Source organism: Hydractinia symbiolongicarpus, chromosome 5 (genome assembly GCF_029227915.1).
Source record: "Hydractinia symbiolongicarpus strain clone_291-10 chromosome 5, HSymV2.1, whole genome shotgun sequence".
NCBI lineage: Eukaryota > Metazoa > Cnidaria > Hydrozoa > Anthoathecata > Hydractiniidae > Hydractinia > Hydractinia symbiolongicarpus.
In genome coordinates this window covers 28920865-28940076 of record NC_079879.1, presented here as the reverse complement: position 1 = coordinate 28940076, position 19212 = coordinate 28920865, and positions in this window count along the sequence as shown.

Genomic DNA, 19212 nt, shown 5'->3' with positions numbered 1-19212 from the left:
GTATACAAAGAAAGTACCCAGGGTGTAAACTCATTTCCCGAACGATTTTTTAAATTATTTTTTCACCATTAAAACGCATGAGACTTGTAGTTTTCAAAAATGTTTTCATTTTTGATGAGACTCTGAATAAAAGAAGTTTAATCGCCGGCAAACGAAAACCTGCGATTTCCCGTAAATCCCGGACTCGGCCCGTATAGTCAAAAGTATACAAAGAAAGTACCCAGGGAGTAAACTCATTTCCCAAACGATTTTTTAAATTATTATTTCACCACTAAAGCCCATGAGACTTGTAGTTTTGAAAATGTTTTCATTTTTGATGAGACGCTGAATAAAAGAGGTTTAATCGCCGGCAAACGAAAACCTGCGATTTCCCGTAAATCCCGGACTCGGCCCGTATAGTCAAAAGTATACAAAGAAAGTACCCAGGGAGTAAACTCATTTCCCGAACGATTTTTTAAATTATTATTTCACCACTAAAGCCCATGAGACTTGTAGTTTTTAAAAATGTTTTCATTTTTGATGAGACGCTGATTATAAGAAGTTTAATCGCCAGCAAACGAAAACCTGCGATTTCCTGTAAATCCCGGACTCGGCCCGTATAGTCAAAAGTATACAAGGAAAGTACCCAGTGAGTAAACTTATTTCCCGAACGAATTTTTAAATTATTTTTTCACCACTAAAACGCATGAGACTTGTAGTTTTTAAAAATGTTTTCATTTTTGATGAGACGCTGAATAAAAGAAGTTTAATCGCCGGCAAACGAAAACCTGCGATTTCCCGTAAATCCCGGACTCGGCCCGTATAGTCAAAAGTATACAAAGAAAGTACCCAGGGTGTAAACGTATTTCCCGAACGATTTTTTAAATTATTTTTTCACCACTAAAACGCATGAGACTTGTAGTTTTCAGAAATGTTTTCATTTTTGATTAGACGCTGAATAAAAGAAGTTTAATCGCCGGCAAACGAAAACCTGCGATTTCCTGTAAAACCCAGACTCGGCCCTTATAGTCAAAAGTATACAAAGAAAGTACCCAGGGTGTAAACTCATTTCCCGAACGATTTTTTAAATTATTTTTTCACCATTAAAACGCATGAGACTTGTAGTTTTCAAAAATGTTTTCATTTTTGATGAGACTCTGAATAAAAGAAGTTTAATCGCCGGCAAACGAAAACCTGCGATTTCCCGTAAATCCCGGACTCGGCCCGTATAGTCAAAAGTATACAAAGAAAGTACCCAGGGAGTAAACTCATTTCCCAAACGATTTTTTAAATTATTATTTCACCACTAAAGCCCATGAGACTTGTAGTTTTGAAAATGTTTTCATTTTTGATGAGACGCTGAATAAAAGAGGTTTAATCGCCGGCAAACGAAAACCTGCGATTTCCCGTAAATCCCGGACTCGGCCCGTATAGTCAAAAGTATACAAAGAAAGTACCCAGGGAGTAAACTCATTTCCCGAACGATTTTTTAAATTATTATTTCACCACTAAAGCCCATGAGACTTGTAGTTTTTAAAAATGTTTTCATTTTTGATGAGACGCTGATTATAAGAAGTTTAATCGCCAGCAAACGAAAACCTGCGATTTCCTGTAAATCCCGGACTCGGCCCGTATAGTCAAAAGTATACAAGGAAAGTACCCAGTGAGTAAACTTATTTCCCGAACGAATTTTTAAATTATTTTTTCACCACTAAAACGCATGAGACTTGTAGTTTTTAAAAATGTTTTCATTTTTGATGAGACGCTGAATAAAAGAAGTTTAATCGCCGGCAAACGAAAACCTGCGATTTCCCGTAAATCCCGGACTCGGCCCGTATAGTCAAAAGTATACAAAGAAAGTACCCAGGGTGTAAACGTATTTCCCGAACGATTTTTTAAATTATTTTTTCACCACTAAAACGCATGAGACTTGTAGTTTTCAGAAATGTTTTCATTTTTGATTAGACGCTGAATAAAAGAAGTTTAATCGCCGGCAAACGAAAACCTGCGATTTCCCGTAAATCCCGGACTTGGCCCGTATACTCAAAAGTATACAAAGAAAAGTACCCAGGGAGTAAACTCATTTCCCAAACGATTTTTTAAATTATTATTTCACCACTAAAGCCCATGAGACTTGTAGTTTTTAAAAATGTTTTCATTTTTGATGAGACGCTGAATAAAAGAAGTTTAATCGCCGGGCAAACGAAAACCTGCGATTTCCCGTAAATCCCGGACTCGGCCCGTATACTCAAAAGTATTCAAAGAAAAGTACCCAGGGAGTAAACTCATTTCCCAAACGAATTTTTAAATTATTTTTTCACCACTAAAACGCATGTGACTTTTAGTTTTCAGAAATGTTTTCATTTTTGATGAGACCCTTAATGAAAGTGGTTTAATCCCCGGCAAACGAAAACCCGCGATTTCCCGTAAATCTCGGACTCGGCCCGCATAGTCAAAAGTATACAAAGAAGGTACCCAGGGAGTAAACTCATTTCCCGAACGATTTTTTAAATTATTTTTTCACCACTAAAACGCATGAGACTTGTAGTTTTCAAAAATGTTTTTATTTTTGATGAGACGCTGAATAAAAGAAGTTTAATCGCCGGCAAACGAAAACCTGCGATTTCCCGTAAATCCTGGACTCGGCCCGTATAGTCAAAAGTATACAAAGAAAGTACCCAGGTAGTAAACTCATTTCCCGAACGATTTTTTAAATTATTTTTTCACCACTAAAACGCATGAGACTTGTAGTTTTCAAAAATGTTTTTATTTTTGATGAGACGCTGAATAAAAGAAGTTTAATCGCCGGCAAACGAAAACCTGCGATTTCCCGTAAATCCTGGACTCGGCCCGTATAGTCAAAAGTATACAAAGAAAGTACCCAGGTAGTAAACTCATTTCCCGAACGATTTTTTAAATTATTATTTCACCACTAAAGCCCATGAGACTTGTAGTTTTTAAAAATGTTTTCATTTTTGATGAGACGCTGAATAAAAGAAGTTTAATCGCCGGCAAACGAAAACCCGCGACTTCCCGTAAATCCCGGACTCGGCCCGTATAGTCAAAAGTATACAAAAAAGTACCCAGGGAGTAAACTCATTTCCCAAACGATTTTTTAAATTATTATTTCACCACTAAAGCCCATGAGACTTGTAGTTTTTAAAAATGTTTCATTTTTGATGAGACGCTGAATAAAAGAAGTTTAATCGCCGGCAAACGAAAACCTGCGATTTCCCGTAAATCCTGGACTCGGCCCGTATAGTCAAAAGTATACAAAGAAAGTACCCAGGTAGTAAACTCATTTCCCGAACGATTTTTTAAATTATTATTTCACCACTAAAGCCCATGAGACTTGTAGTTTTTAAAAATGTTTTCATTTTTGATGAGACGCTGAATAAAAGAAGTTTAATCGCCGGCAAACGAAAACCTGCGATTTCCCGTAAATCCTGGACTCGGCCCGTATAGTCAAAAGTATACAAAGAAAGTACCCAGGTAGTAAACTCATTTCCCGAACGATTTTTTAAGATATTATTTCACCACTAAAGCCCATGAGACTTGTAGTTTTTAAAAATGTTTTCATTTTTGATGAGACGCTGAATAAAAGAAGTTTAATCGCCGGCAAACGAAAACCCGCGACTTCCCGTAAATCCCGGACTCGGCCCGTATAGTCAAAAGTATACAAAAAAGTACCCAGGGAGTAAACTCATTTCCCAAACGATTTTTTAAATTATTATTTCACCACTAAAGCCCATGAGACTTGTAGTTTTTAAAAATGTTTTCATTTTTGATGAGACGCTGAATAAAAGAAGTTTAATCGCCGGCAAACGAAAACCTGCGATTTCCCGTAAATCCCGGACTCGGCCCGCATAGTCAAAAGTATACAAAGAAAGTACCCAGGTAGTAAACTCATTTCCCGAACGATTTTTTAAATTATTTTTTCACCACTAAAACGCATGAGACTTGTAGTTTTCAAAAATGTTTTTATTTTTGATGAGACGCTGAATAAAAGAAGTTTAATCGCCGGCAAACGAAAACCTGCGATTTCCCGTAAATCCTGGACTCGGCCCGTATAGTCAAAAGTATACAAAGAAAGTACCCAGGTAGTAAACTCATTTCCCGAACGATTTTTTAAATTATTATTTCACCACTAAAGCCCATGAGACTTGTAGTTTTTAAAAATGTTTTCATTTTTGATGAGACGCTGAATAAAAGAAGTTTAATCGCCGGCAAACGAAAACCCGCGACTTCCCGTAAATCCCTGACTCGGCCCGTATAGTCAAAAGTATACAAAAAAGTACCCAGGGAGTAAACTCATTTCCCAAACGATTTTTTAAATTATTATTTCACCACTAAAGCCCATGAGACTTGTAGTTTTTAAAAATGTTTTCATTTTTGATGAGACGCTGAATAAAAGAAGTTTAATCGCCGGCAAACGAAAACCTGCGATTTCCCGTAAATCCCGGACTCGGCCCGCATAGTCAAAAGTATACAAAGAAAGTACCCAGGTAGTAAACTCATTTCCCGAACGATTTTTTAAATTGTTTTTTCACCACTAAAACGCATGAGACTTGTAGTTTTCAAAAATGTTTTTATTTTTGATGAGACGCTGAATAAAAGAAGTTTAATCGCCGGCAAACGAAAACCTGCGATTTCCCGTAAATCCTGGACTCGGCCCGTATAGTCAAAAGTATACAAAGAAAGTACCCAGGTAGTAAACTCATTTCCCGAACGATTTTTTAAATTATTATTTCACCACTAAAGCCCATGAGACTTGTAGTTTTTAAAAATGTTTTCATTTTTGATGAGACGCTGAATAAAAGAAGTTTAATCGCCGGCAAACGAAAACCCGCGACTTCCCGTAAATCCCGGACTCGGCCCGTATAGTCAAAAGTATACAAAAAAGTACCCAGGGAGTAAACTCATTTCCCAAACGATTTTTTAAATTATTTTTTCACCACTAAAACGCATGAGACTTGTAGTTTTCAAAAATGTTTTCATTTTTGATGAGACGCTGAATAAAAGAAGTTTAATCGCCGGCAAACGAAAACCCGCGATTTCCCGTAAATCCCGGACTCGGCCCGTATAGTTAAAAGTATACAGGGAAAGTACCCAGTGAGTAAACTCATTTCCCAAACGAATTTTTAAATTATTTTTTCACCACTAAAACGCATGAGATTGTAGTTTTCAGAAATGTTTTCATTTTTGATGAGACGCTTAATGAAAGTGGTTTAATCGCCGGCAAACGAAAACCCGCTATTTCCCGTAAATCCCGGACTCGGCCCGCAAAGTCAAAAGTATACAAAGAAAGTACCCAGGGAGTAAACTCATTTCCCGAACGATTTTTTAAATTATTTTTTCACCACTAAAACGCATGAGACTTGTAGTTTTCAAAAATGTTTTTATTTTTGATGAGACGCTGAATAAAGGAAGTTTAATCGCCGGCAAACGAAAACCTGCTATTTCCCGTAAATCCTGGACTCGGCCCGTATAGTCAAAAGTATACAAAGAAAGTACCCAGGGAGTAAACTCATTTCCCGAACGATTTTTTAAATTATTATTTCACCACTAAAGCCCATGAGACTTGTAGTTTTTAAAAATGTTTTCATTTTTGATGAGACGCTGAATAAAAGAAGTTTAATCGCCGGCAAACGAAAACCCGCGACTTCCCGTAAATCCCGGACTCGGCCCGTATAGTCAAAAGTATACAAAAAAGTACCCAGGGAGTAAACTCATTTCCCAAACGATTTTTTAAATTATTTTTTCACCACTAAAACGCATGAGACTTGTAGTTTTCAAAAATGTTTTCATTTTTGATGAGACGCTGAATAAAAGAAGTTTAATCGCCGGCAAACGAAAACCCGCGATTTCCCGTAAATCCCGGACTCGGCCCGTATAGTTAAAAGTATACAGGGAAAGTACCCAGTGAGTAAACTCATTTCCCAAACGAATTTTTAAATTATTTTTTCACCACTAAAACGCATGAGATTGTAGTTTTCAGAAATGTTTTCATTTTTGATGAGACGCTTAATGAAAGTGGTTTAATCGCCGGCAAACGAAAACCCGCTATTTCCCGTAAATCCCGGACTCGGCCCGCAAAGTCAAAAGTATACAAAGAAAGTACCCAGGGAGTAAACTCATTTCCCGAACGATTTTTTAAATTATTTTTTCACCACTAAAACGCATGAGACTTGTAGTTTTCAAAAATGTTTTTATTTTTGATGAGACGCTGAATAAAGGAAGTTTAATCGCCGGCAAACGAAAACCTGCTATTTCCCGTAAATCCTGGACTCGGCCCGTATAGTCAAAAGTATACAAAGAAAGTACCCAGGGAGTAAACTCATTTCCCGAACGATTTTTTAAATTATTATTTCACCACTAAAGCCCATGAGACTTGTAGTTTTTAAAAATGTTTTCATTTTTGATGAGACGCTGAATAAAAGAAGTTTAATCGCCGGCAAACGAAAACCCGCGACTTCCCGTAAATCCCGGACTCGGCCCGTATAGTCAAAAGTATACAAAAAAGTACCCAGGGAGTAAACTCATTTCCCAAACGATTTTTTAAATTATTTTTTCACCACTAAAACGCATGAGACTTGTAGTTTTCAAAAATGTTTTCATTTTTGATGAGACGCTGAATAAAAGAAGTTTAATCGCCGGCAAACGAAAACCCGCGATTTCCCGTAAATCCCGGACTCGGCCCGTATAGTTAAAAGTATACAGGGAAAGTACCCAGTGAGTAAACTCATTTCCCAAACGAATTTTTAAATTATTTTTTCACCACTAAAACGCATGAGATTGTAGTTTTCAGAAATGTTTTCATTTTTGATGAGACGCTTAATGAAAGTGGTTTAATCGCCGGCAAACGAAAACCCGCTATTTCCCGTAAATCCCGGACTCGGCCCGCAAAGTCAAAAGTATACAAAGAAAGTACCCAGGGAGTAAACTCATTTCCCGAACGATTTTTTAAATTATTTTTTCACCACTAAAACGCATGAGACTTGTAGTTTTCAAAAATGTTTTTATTTTTGATGAGACGCTGAATAAAGGAAGTTTAATCGCCGGCAAACGAAAACCTGCTATTTCCCGTAAATCCTGGACTCGGCCCGTATAGTCAAAAGTATACAAAGAAAGTACCCAGGGAGTAAACTCATTTCCCGAACGATTTTTTAAATTATTATTTCACCACTAAAGCCCATGAGACTTGTAGTTTTTAAAAATGTTTTCATTTTTGATGAGACGCTGAATAAAAGAAGTTTAATCGCCGGCAAACGAAAACCCGCGACTTCCCGTAAATCCCGGACTCGGCCCGTATAGTCAAAAGTATACAAAGAAAGTACCCAGGGAGTAAACTCATTTTCCAAACGATTTTTTAAATTATTATTTCACCACTAAAGCCCATGAGACTTGTAGTTTTTAAAAATGTTTTCATTTTTGATGAGACGCTGAATAAAAGAAGTTTAATCGCCGGCAAACGAAAACCTGCGATTTCCCGTAAATCCCGGACTCGGCCCGTATAGTCAAAAGTATACAAAGAAAGTACCCAGGTAGTAAACTCATTTCCCGAACGATTTTTTAAATTATTATTTCACCACTAAAGCCCATGAGACTTGTAGTTTTTAAAAATGTTTTCATTTTTGATGAGACGCTGAATAAAAGAAGTTTAATCGCCGGCAAACGAAAACCCGCGACTTCCCGTAAATCCCGGACTCGGCCCGTATAGTCAAAAGTATACAAAAAAGTACCCAGGGAGTAAACTCATTTCCCAAACGATTTTTTAAATTATTTTTTCACCACTAAAACGCATGAGACTTGTAGTTTTCAAAAATGTTTTCATTTTTGATGAGACGCTGAATAAAAGAAGTTTAATCGCCGGCAAACGAAAACCCGCGATTTCCCGTAAATCCCGGACTCGGCCCGTATAGTTAAAAGTATACAGGGAAAGTACCCAGTGAGTAAACTCATTTCCCAAACGAATTTTTAAATTATTTTTTCACCACTAAAACGCATGAGATTGTAGTTTTCAGAAATGTTTTCATTTTTGATGAGACGCTTAATGAAAGTGGTTTAATCGCCGGCAAACGAAAACCCGCTATTTCCCGTAAATCCCGGACTCGGCCCGCAAAGTCAAAAGTATACAAAGAAAGTACCCAGGGAGTAAACTCATTTCCCGAACGATTTTTTAAATTATTTTTTCACCACTAAAACGCATGAGACTTGTAGTTTTCAAAAATGTTTTTATTTTTGATGAGACGCTGAATAAAGGAAGTTTAATCGCCGGCAAACGAAAACCTGCTATTTCCCGTAAATCCTGGACTCGGCCCGTATAGTCAAAAGTATACAAAGAAAGTACCCAGGGAGTAAACTCATTTCCCGAACGATTTTTTAAATTATTATTTCACAACTAAAGCCCATGAGACTTGTAGTTTTTAAAAATGTTTTCATTTTTGATGAGACGCTGAATAAAAGAAGTTTAATCGCCGGCAAACGAAAACCCACGACTTCCCGTAAATCCCGGACTCGGCCCGTATAGTCAAAAGTATACAAAGAAAGTACCCAGGGAGTAAACTCATTTTCCAAACGATTTTTTAAATTATTATTTCACCACTAAAGCCCATGAGACTTGTAGTTTTTAAAAATGTTTTCATTTTTGATGAGACGCTGAATAAAAGAAGTTTAATCGCCGGCAAACGAAAACCTGCGATTTCCCGTAAATCCCGGACTCGGCCCGTATAGTTAAAAGTATACAAGGAAAGTACCCAGTGAGTGAACTCATTTCCCGAACGAATTTTTAAATTATTTTTTCACCACTAAAACGCATGAGATTGTAGTTTTCAGAAATGTTTTCATTTTTGATGAGACGCTTAATGAAAGTGGTTTAATCGCCGGCAAACGAAAACCCGCTATTTCCCGTAAATCCCGGACTCGGCCCGCAAAGTCAAAAGTATACAAAGAAAGTACCCAGGGAGTAAACTCATTTCCCGAACGATTTTTTAAATTATTTTTTCACCACTAAAACGCATGAGACTTGTAGTTTTCAAAAATGTTTTTATTTTTGATGAGACGCTGAATAAAGGAAGTTTAATCGCCGGCAAACGAAAACCTGCTATTTCCCGTAAATCCTGGACTCGGCCCGTATAGTCAAAAGTATACAAAGAAAGTACCCAGGGAGTAAACTCATTTCCCGAACGATTTTTTAAATTATTATTTCACAACTAAAGCCCATGAGACTTGTAGTTTTTAAAAATGTTTTCATTTTTGATGAGACGCTGAATAAAAGAAGTTTAATCGCCGGCAAACGAAAACCCACGACTTCCCGTAAATCCCGGACTCGGCCCGTATAGTCAAAAGTATACAAAGAAAGTACCCAGGGAGTAAACTCATTTTCCAAACGATTTTTTAAATTATTATTTCACCACTAAAGCCCATGAGACTTGTAGTTTTTAAAAATGTTTTCATTTTTGATGAGACGCTGAATAAAAGAAGTTTAATCGCCGGCAAACGAAAACCTGCGATTTCCCGTAAATCCCGGACTCGGCCCGTATAGTTAAAAGTATACAAGGAAAGTACCCAGTGAGTGAACTCATTTCCCGAACGAATTTTTAAATTATTTTTTTACCACTAAAACGCCTGAGACTTGTCGTTTTCAGATATGTTTTCATTTTTGATGAGACGCTGAATATAAGAAGTTTAATCGCCGGCAAACGAAAACCTGCGATTACCCGTAAATCCTGGACTCGGGCCGTATAGTCAAAAGTATACAAAGAAAGTACCCAGGGAGTAAACGCATTTCCCAAACGATTTTTTAAATTATTATTTCACCACTAAAACCCATGAGACTTGTAGTTTTTAAAAATGTTTTCATTTTTGATGAGACGCTGAATAAAAGATGTTTAATCGGCGGCAAACGAAAACCCGCGATTTCCCGTAAATCCCGGACTCGGCCCGTATAGTTAAAAGTATACAAGGAAAGTACCCAGTGAGTAAACGCATTTCCCAAACGAATTTTTAAATTATTTTTTCACCACTAAAACGCCTGAGACTTGTAGTTTTCAGATATGTTTTCATTTTTGATGAGACGCTGAATATAAGAAGTTTAATCGCCGGCAAACGAAAACCTGCGATTACCCGTAAATCCTGGACTCGGGCCGTATAGTCAAAAGTATACAAAGAAAGTACCCAGGGAGTAAACACATTTCCCAAACGATTTTTTAAATTATTATTTCACCACAAAAACCCATGAGACTTGTAGTTTTTAAAAATGTTTTCATTTTTGATGAGACGCTGAATAAAAGATGTTTAATCGGCGGCAAACGAAAACCCGCGATTTCCCGTAAATCCCGGAATCGGCCCGTATAGTTAAAAGTATACAAGGAAAGTACCCAGTGAGTAAACGCATTTCCCGAACGAATTTTTAAATTATTTTTTCACCACTAAAACGCACGAGACTTGTAGTTTTCAGAAATGTTTTCATTTTTGATGAGACGCTTAATGAAAGTGGTTTAATCGCCGGCAAACGAAAACCAGCGATTTCCCGTAAATCCTGAACTCGGCCCGCATAGTCAAATGTATACAAAGAAAGTACCCAGGTAGTAAACTCATTTCCCGAACGATTTTTTAAATTATTTTTTCACCACTAAAACGCATGAGACTTGTAGTTTTCAAAAATTTTTTTATTTTTGATGAGACGCTGAATAAAAGAAGTTTAATCGCCGGCAAACGAAAACCTGCGATTTCCCGTAAATCCTGGACTCGGTCTGTATAGTCAAAAGTATACAAAGAAAGTACCCAGTGTGTAAACTCATTTCCCGAACGAATTTTTAAATTATTTTTTCACCACTAAAATTCATCAGACTTGTAGTTTTAAAAAATGTTTTCATTTTTGATGAGACGCTGAATAAAAGAAGTTTAATCGCCGGCAAACGAAAACCTGCAATTTCCCGTAAATCCTGGACTCGGCCCGTATAGTCAAAAGTATACAAAGAAAGTACCCAGGGTGTAAACGCATTTCCCGAACGATTTTTTAAACTATTTTCTCACCACTAAAACGCATGAGACTTGTAGTTTTCAAAAATGTTTTCATTTTTGATGAGACGCTGAATAAAAGAAGTTTAATCGCCGGCAAACGAAAACCCGCGATTTCCCGTAAATCCCGGACTCGGCCCGTATAGTTAAAAGTATACAGGGAAAGTACCCAGTGAGTAAACTCATTTCCCGAACGAATTTTTAAATTATTTTTTCACCACTAAAACGCATGAGATTGTAGTTTTCAGAAATGTTTTCATTTTTGATGAGACGCTTAATGAAAGTGGTTTAATCGCCGGCAAACGAAAACCCGCTATTTCCCGTAAATCCCGGAGTCGGCCCGCATAGTCAAAAGTATACAAAGAAAATACCCAGGGAGTAAACTCATTTCCCGAACGATTTTTTAAATTGTTTTTTCACCACTAAAACGCATGTGACTTGTAGTTTTCAAAAATGTTTTTATTTTTGATGAGACGCTGAATAAAGGAAGTTTAATCGCCGGCAAACGAAAACCTGCTATTTCCCGTAAATCCTGGACTCGGCCCGTATAGTCAAAAGTATACAAAGAAAGTACCCAGGGTGTCAACTCATTTCCCGAACGAATTTTTAAATTATTTTTTCACCACTAAAGCCCATGAGACTTGTAGTTTTTAAAAATGTTTTCATTTTTGATGAGACGCTGAATAAAAGAAGTTTAATCGCCGGCAAACGAAAACCTGCGACTTCCCGTAAATCCCGGACTCGGCCCGTATAGTCAAAAGTATACAAAGAAAGTACCCAGGGAGTAAACTCATTTTCCAAACGATTTTTTAAATTATTATTTCACCACTAAAGCCCATGAGACTTGTAGTTTTTAAAAATGTTTTCATTTTTGATGAGACGCTGAATAAAAGAAGTTTAATCGCCGGCAAACGAAAACCTGCGATTTCCCGTAAATCCCGGACTCGGCCCGTATAGTTAAAAGTATACAAGGAAAGTACCCAGTGAGTAAACTCATTTCCCGAACGAATTTTTAAATTATTTTTTCACCACTAAAACGCCTGAGACTTGTAGTTTTCAGATATTTTTTCATTTATGATGAGACGCTGAATATAAGAAGTTTAATCGCCGGCAAACGAAAACCTGCGATTACCCGTAAATCCTGGACTCGGGCCGTATAGTCAAAAGTATACAAAGAAAGTACCCAGGGTGTAAACCCATTTCCCGAACGAATTTTTAAATTATTTTTTCACCACTAAAACGCATGAGACTTGTAGTTTTCAAAAATGTTTTCATTTTTGATGAGACGCTGAATAAAAGAAGTTTAATCGCCGGCAAACGAAAACCTGCGATTTCCCGTAAATCCCGGACTCGGCCCGTATAGTCAAAAGTATACAAAGAAAGTACCCAGGGTGTAAACGCATTTCCCGAACGATTTTTTAAACTATTTTTTCACCACTAAAACGCATGAGACTTGTAGTTTTCAAAAATGTTTTCATTTTTGATGAGACGCTGAATAAAAGAAGTTTAATCGCCGGCAAACGAAAACCCGCGTTTTCCCGTAAATCCCGGACTCGGCCCGTATAGTTAAAAGTATACAGGGAAAGTACCCAGGGTGTAAACTCATTTCCCGAACGATTTTTTAAATTATTTTTTTACCACTAAAACGCATGAGATTGTAGTTTTCAGAAATGTTTTCATTTTTGATGAGACGCTTAATGAAATTGGTTTAATCGCCAGCAAACGAAAACCCGCCATTTCCCGTAAATCCCGGACTCGGCCCGCATAGTCAAAAGTATACAAAGAAAGTACCCAGGGAGTAAACTCATTTCCCGAACGATTTTTTAAATTATTATTTCACCACTAAAGCCCATGAGACTTGTAGTTTTTAAAAATGTTTTCATTTTTGATGAGACGCTGAATAAAAGAAGTTTAATCGCCGGCAAACGAAAACCCGCGACTTCCCGTAAATCCCGGACTCAGCCCGTATAGTCAAAAGTATACAAAGAAAGTACCTATGGAGTAAACTCATTTTCCAAACGAATTTTTAAATTCTTTTTTCACCACTAAAACGCATGAGACTTGTAGTTTTTAAAAATGTTTTCATTTTTGATGAGACGCTGAATAAAAGAAGTTTAATCGCCGGCAAACGAAAACCTGCGATTTCCCGTAAATCCCGGACTCGGCCCGTATAGTTAAAAGTATACAAGGAAAGTACCCAGTGAGTAAACTCATTTCCCGAACGAATTTTTAAATTATTTTTTCACCACTAAAACGCCTGAGACTTGTAGTTTTCAGATATGTTTTCATTTTTGATGAGACGCTGAATATAAGAAGTTTAATCGCCGGCAAACGAAAACCTGCGATTACCCGTAAATCCTGGACTCGGGCCGTATAGTCAAAAGTATACAAAGAAAGTACCCAGGGTGTAAACTCATTTCCTGAACGAATTTTTAAATTATTTTTTCACCACTAAAACGCATGAGACTTGTAGTTTTCAAAAATGTTTTCATTTTTGATGAGACGCTGAATATAAGAAGTTTAATCGCTGGCAAACGAAAACCTGCGACTTCCCGTAAATCCCGGACTCGGCCCGTATAGTTAAAAGTATACAAGGAAAGTACCCAGTGAGTAAACTCATTTCCCAAACGAATTTTTAAATTATTTTTTCACCACTAAAACGCATGAGACTTGTAGTTTTTAAAAATGTTTTCACTTTTGATGAGACGCTGAATAAAAGAAGTTTAATCGCCGGCAAACGAAAACCTGCGATTTCCTGTAAAACCCAGACTCGGCCCTTATAGTCAAAAGTATACAAAGAAAGTACCCAGGGTGTAAACTCATTTCCCGAACGATTTTTTAAATTATTTTTTCACCATTAAAACGCATGAGACTTGTAGTTTTCAAAAATGTTTTCATTTTTGATGAGACTCTGAATAAAAGAAGTTTAATCGCCGGCAAACGAAAACCTGCGATTTCCCGTAAATCCCGGACTCGGCCCGTATAGTCAAAAGTATACAAAGAAAGTACCCAGGGAGTAAACTCATTTCCCAAACGATTTTTTAAATTATTATTTCACCACTAAAGCCCATGAGACTTGTAGTTTTGAAAATGTTTTCATTTTTGATGAGACGCTGAATAAAAGAGGTTTAATCGCCGGCAAACGAAAACCTGCGATTTCCCGTAAATCCCGGACTCGGCCCGTATAGTCAAAAGTATACAAAGAAAGTACCCAGGGAGTAAACTCATTTCCCGAACGATTTTTTAAATTATTATTTCACCACTAAAGCCCATGAGACTTGTAGTTTTTAAAAATGTTTTCATTTTTGATGAGACGCTGATTATAAGAAGTTTAATCGCCAGCAAACGAAAACCTGCGATTTCCTGTAAATCCCGGACTCGGCCCGTATAGTCAAAAGTATACAAGGAAAGTACCCAGTGAGTAAACTTATTTCCCGAACGAATTTTTAAATTATTTTTTCACCACTAAAACGCATGAGACTTGTAGTTTTCAGAAATGTTTTCATTTTTGATTAGACGCTGAATAAAAGAAGTTTAATCGCCGGCAAACGAAAACCTGCGATTTCCCGTAAATCCCGGACTCGGCCCGTATACTCAAAAGTATACAAAGAAAAGTACCCAGGGAGTAAACTCATTTCCCAAACGATTTTTTAAATTATTATTTCACCACTAAAGCCCATGAGACTTGTAGTTTTTAAAAATGTTTTCATTTTTGATGAGACGCTGAATAAAAGAAGTTTAATCGCCGGGCAAACGAAAACCTGCGATTTCCCGTAAATCCCGGACTCGGCCCGTATACTCAAAAGTATTCAAAGAAGAGTACCCAGGGAGTAAACTCATTTCCCAAACGAATTTTTAAATTATTTTTTCACCACTAAAACGCATGAGACTTTTAGTTTTCAGAAATGTTTTCATTTTTGATGAGACCCTTAATGAAAGTGGTTTAATCGCCGGCAAACGAAAACCCGCGATTTCCCGTAAATCTCGGACTCGGCCCGCATAGTCAAAAGTATACAAAGAAGGTACCCAGGGAGTAAACTCATTTCCCGAACGATTTTTTAAATTATTATTTCACCACTAAAGCCCATGAGACTTGTAGTTTTTAAAAATGTTTTCATTTTTGATGAGACGCTGAATAAAAGAAGTTTAATCGCCGGCAAACGAAAACCTGCGATTTCCCGTAAATCCTGGACTCGGCCCGTATAGTCAAAAGTATACAAAGAAAGTACCCAGGTAGTAAACTCATTTCCCGAACGATTTTTTAAGATATTATTTCACCACTAAAGCCCATGAGACTTGTAGTTTTTAAAAATGTTTTCATTTTTGATGAGACGCTGAATAAAAGAAGTTTAATCGCCGGCAAACGAAAACCCGCGACTTCCCGTAAATCCCGGACTCGGCCCGTATAGTCAAAAGTATACAAAAAAGTACCCAGGGAGTAAACTCATTTCTCAAACGATTTTTTAAATTATTTTTTCACCACTAAAACGCATGAGACTTGTAGTTTTCAAAAATGTTTTTATTTTTGATGAGACGCTGAATAAAAGAAGTTTAATCGCCGGCAAACGAAAACCTGCGATTTCCCGTAAATCCTGGACTCGGCCCGTATAGTCAAAAGTATACAAAGAAAGTACCCAGGTAGTAAACTCATTTCCCGAACGATTTTTTAAATTATTATTTCACCACTAAAGCCCATGAGACTTGTAGTTTTTAAAAATGTTTTCATTTTTGATGAGACGCTGAATAAAAGAAGTTTAATCGCCGGCAAACGAAAACCCGCGACTTCCCGTAAATCCCTGACTCGGCCCGTATAGTCAAAAGTATACAAAGAAAGTACCCAGGGAGTAAACTCATTTCCCAAACGATTTTTTAAATTATTATTTCACCACTAAAGCCCATGAGACTTGTAGTTTTTAAAAATGTTTTTATTTTTGATGAGACGCTGAATAAAAGAAGTTTAATCGCCGGCAAACGAAAACCTGCGATTTCCCGTAAATCCTGGACTCGGCCCGTATAGTCAAAAGTATACAAAGAAAGTACCCAGGTAGTAAACTCATTTCCCGAACGATTTTTTAAATTATTATTTCACCACTAAAGCCCATGAGACTTGTAGTTTTTAAAAATGTTTTCATTTTTGATGAGACGCTGAATAAAAGAAGTTTAATCGCCGGCAAACGAAAACCTGCGACTTCCCGTAAATCCCGGACTCGGCCCGTATAGTCAAAAGTATACAAAAAAGTACCCAGGGAGTAAACTCATTTCCCAAACGATTTTTTAAATTATTTTTTCACCACTAAAACGCATGAGACTTGTAGTTTTCAAAAATGTTTTTATTTTTGATAAGACGCTGAATAAAAGAAGTTTAATCGCCGGCAAACGAAAACCTGCGATTTCCCGTAAATCCTGGACTCGGCCCGTATAGTCAAAAGTATACAAAGAAAGTACCCAGGTAGTAAACTCATTTCCCGAACGATTTTTTAAATTATTATTTCACCACTAAAGCCCATGAGACTTGTAGTTTTTAAAAATGTTTTCATTTTTGATGAGACGCTGAATAAAAGAAGTTTAATCGCCGGCAAACGAAAACCCGCGACTTCCCGTAAATCCCGGACTCGGCCCGTATAGTCAAAAGTATACAAAAAAGTACCCAGGGAGTAAACTCATTTCCCAAACGATTTTTTAAATTATTATTTCACCACTAAAGCCCATGAGACTTGTAGTTTTTAAAAATGTTTTCATTTTTCATGAGACGCTGAATAAAAGAAGTTTAATCGCCGGCAAACGAAAACCTGCGATTTCCCGTAAATCCCGGACTCGGCCCGCATAGTCAAAAGTATACAAAGAAAGTACCCAGGTAGTAAACTCATTTCCCGAACGATTTTTTAAATTATTTTTTCACCACTAAAACGCATGAGACTTGTAGTTTTCAAAAATGTTTTTATTTTTGATGAGACGCTGAATAAAAGAAGTTTAATCGCCGGCAAACGAAAACCTGCGATTTCCCGTAAATCCTGGACTCGGCCCGTATAGTCAAAAGTATACAAAGAAAGTACCCAGGTAGTAAACTCATTTCCCGAACGATTTTTTAAATTATTATTTCACCACTAAAGCCCATGAGACTTGTAGTTTTTAAAAATGTTTTCATTTTTGATGAGACGCTGAATAAAAGAAGTTTAATCGCCGGCAAACGAAAACCCGCGACTTCCCGTAAATCCCGGACTCGGCCCGTATAGTCAAAAGTATACAAAAAAGTACCCAGGGAGTAAACTCATTTCCCAAACGATTTTTTAAATTATTAATTCACCACTAAAGCCCATGAGACTTGTAGTTTTTAAAAATGTTTTCATTTTTGGTGAGACGCTGAATAAAAGAAGTTTAATCGCCGGCAAACGAAAACCTGCGATTTCCCGTAAATCCCGGACTCGGCCCGCATAGCCAAATGTATACAAAGAAAGTACCGAGGGAGTAAACTCATTTCCCGAATGATTTTTTAAATTATTTTTTCACCACTAAAACGCATGAGACTTGTAGTTTTTAAAAATGTTTCATTTTTGATGAGACGCTGAATAAAAGAAGTTTAATCGCCGGCAAACGAAAACCTGCGATTTCCCGTAAATTCCGGACTCGGCCCGCATAGTCAAATGTATACAAAGAAAGTACCCAGGGAGTAAATTCATTTCCCGAACGATTTTTTAAATTATTTTTTCACCACTAAAACGCATGAGACTTGTAGTTTTCAGAAATGTTTTCATTTTTGATGAGACGCTTAATGAAAGTGGTTTAATCGCCGGCAAACGAAAACCCGCGATTTCCCGTAAATCCCGGACTCGGCCCGCATAGTCAAATGTATACAAAGAAAGTACCCAGGGAGTAAACTCATTTCCCGAACGATTTTTTAAATTATTTTTTCACCACTAAAACGCATGAGACTTGTAGTTTTCAAAAATGTTTTCATTTTTGATGAGACGCTGAATAAAAGAAGTTTAATCGCCGGGCAAACGAAAACCTGCGATTTCCCGTAAATCCCGGACTCGGCCCGTATACTCAAAAGTATACAAAGAAAAGTACCCAGGGAGTAAACTCATTTCCCAAACGATTTTTTAAATTATTATTTCACCACTAAAGCCCATGAGACTTGTAGTTTTCAAAAATGTTTTCATTTTTGATGAGACACTTAATGAAAGAGGTTTAATCGCCGGCAAACGAAAACCCGCGATTTCCCGTAAATCCCGCTCTTGGCCCGTATAGTCGAATGTATACAAAGAAAGTACCCTGTGAGTAAACTCATTTCCAGAACGATTTTTTAAATTATTTTTTCACCACTACAACGCATGAGAATTGTAGTTTTCAAAAATGTTTTCATTTCTGATGAGACGCTGAATAAAAGAAGTTTAATCGCCGGCAAACGAAAACCCGCGATTTCCCGTAAATCCCGGGCTTGGCCCGTATAGTCAAAAGTATACAAAGGTAGTACCCAGGAAGTAAACTCATTTCCCAAACGATTTTTTAATTTATTTTTTCACCACTAAAACGCATGAGAATTGTAGTTTTCAAAAATGTTTTTATTTTTGATGAGACGCTGAATAAAAGAAGTTTAATCGCCGGCAAACGAAAACCTGCGATTTCCCGTAAATCCCGGACTCGGCCCGTATAGTCAGAAGTATAAAAAGAAAGTACCCAGGGAGTAAACTAATTTCCCAAACGATTTTTTAAATTATTATTTCACCACTAAAGCCCATGAGACTTGCAGTTTTTAAAAATGTTTTCATTTTTGATGAGACGCTGAATAAAAGAAGTTTGATCGCCGGCAAACGAAAACCCACGATTTCCCGTAAATCCCGGACTCGGCCCGTATAGTCAAAAGTATACAAAGAAAGTACCCAGGGAGTAAACTCATTTCCCGAAGGATTTTTTAAATTATTTTTTACCACTAAAACGCATGAGACTTGTAGTTTTCAGAAATGTTTTCATTTTTGATGAGACGCTTAATGAAAGTGGTTTAATCGCCGGCAAACGAAAACCCGAGATTTCCCGTAAATCCCAATCTTGGCCCGTATAGTCGAATGTATACAAAGAAAGTACCCTGTGAGTAAACTCATTTCGAAAACGATTTTTTAAATTATCTTTTCAACACTAAAACGCATGAGACTTGTAGTTTTCAAAAATGTTTTCACTTTTGATGAGACGCTGAATAAAAGAAGTTTAATCGCC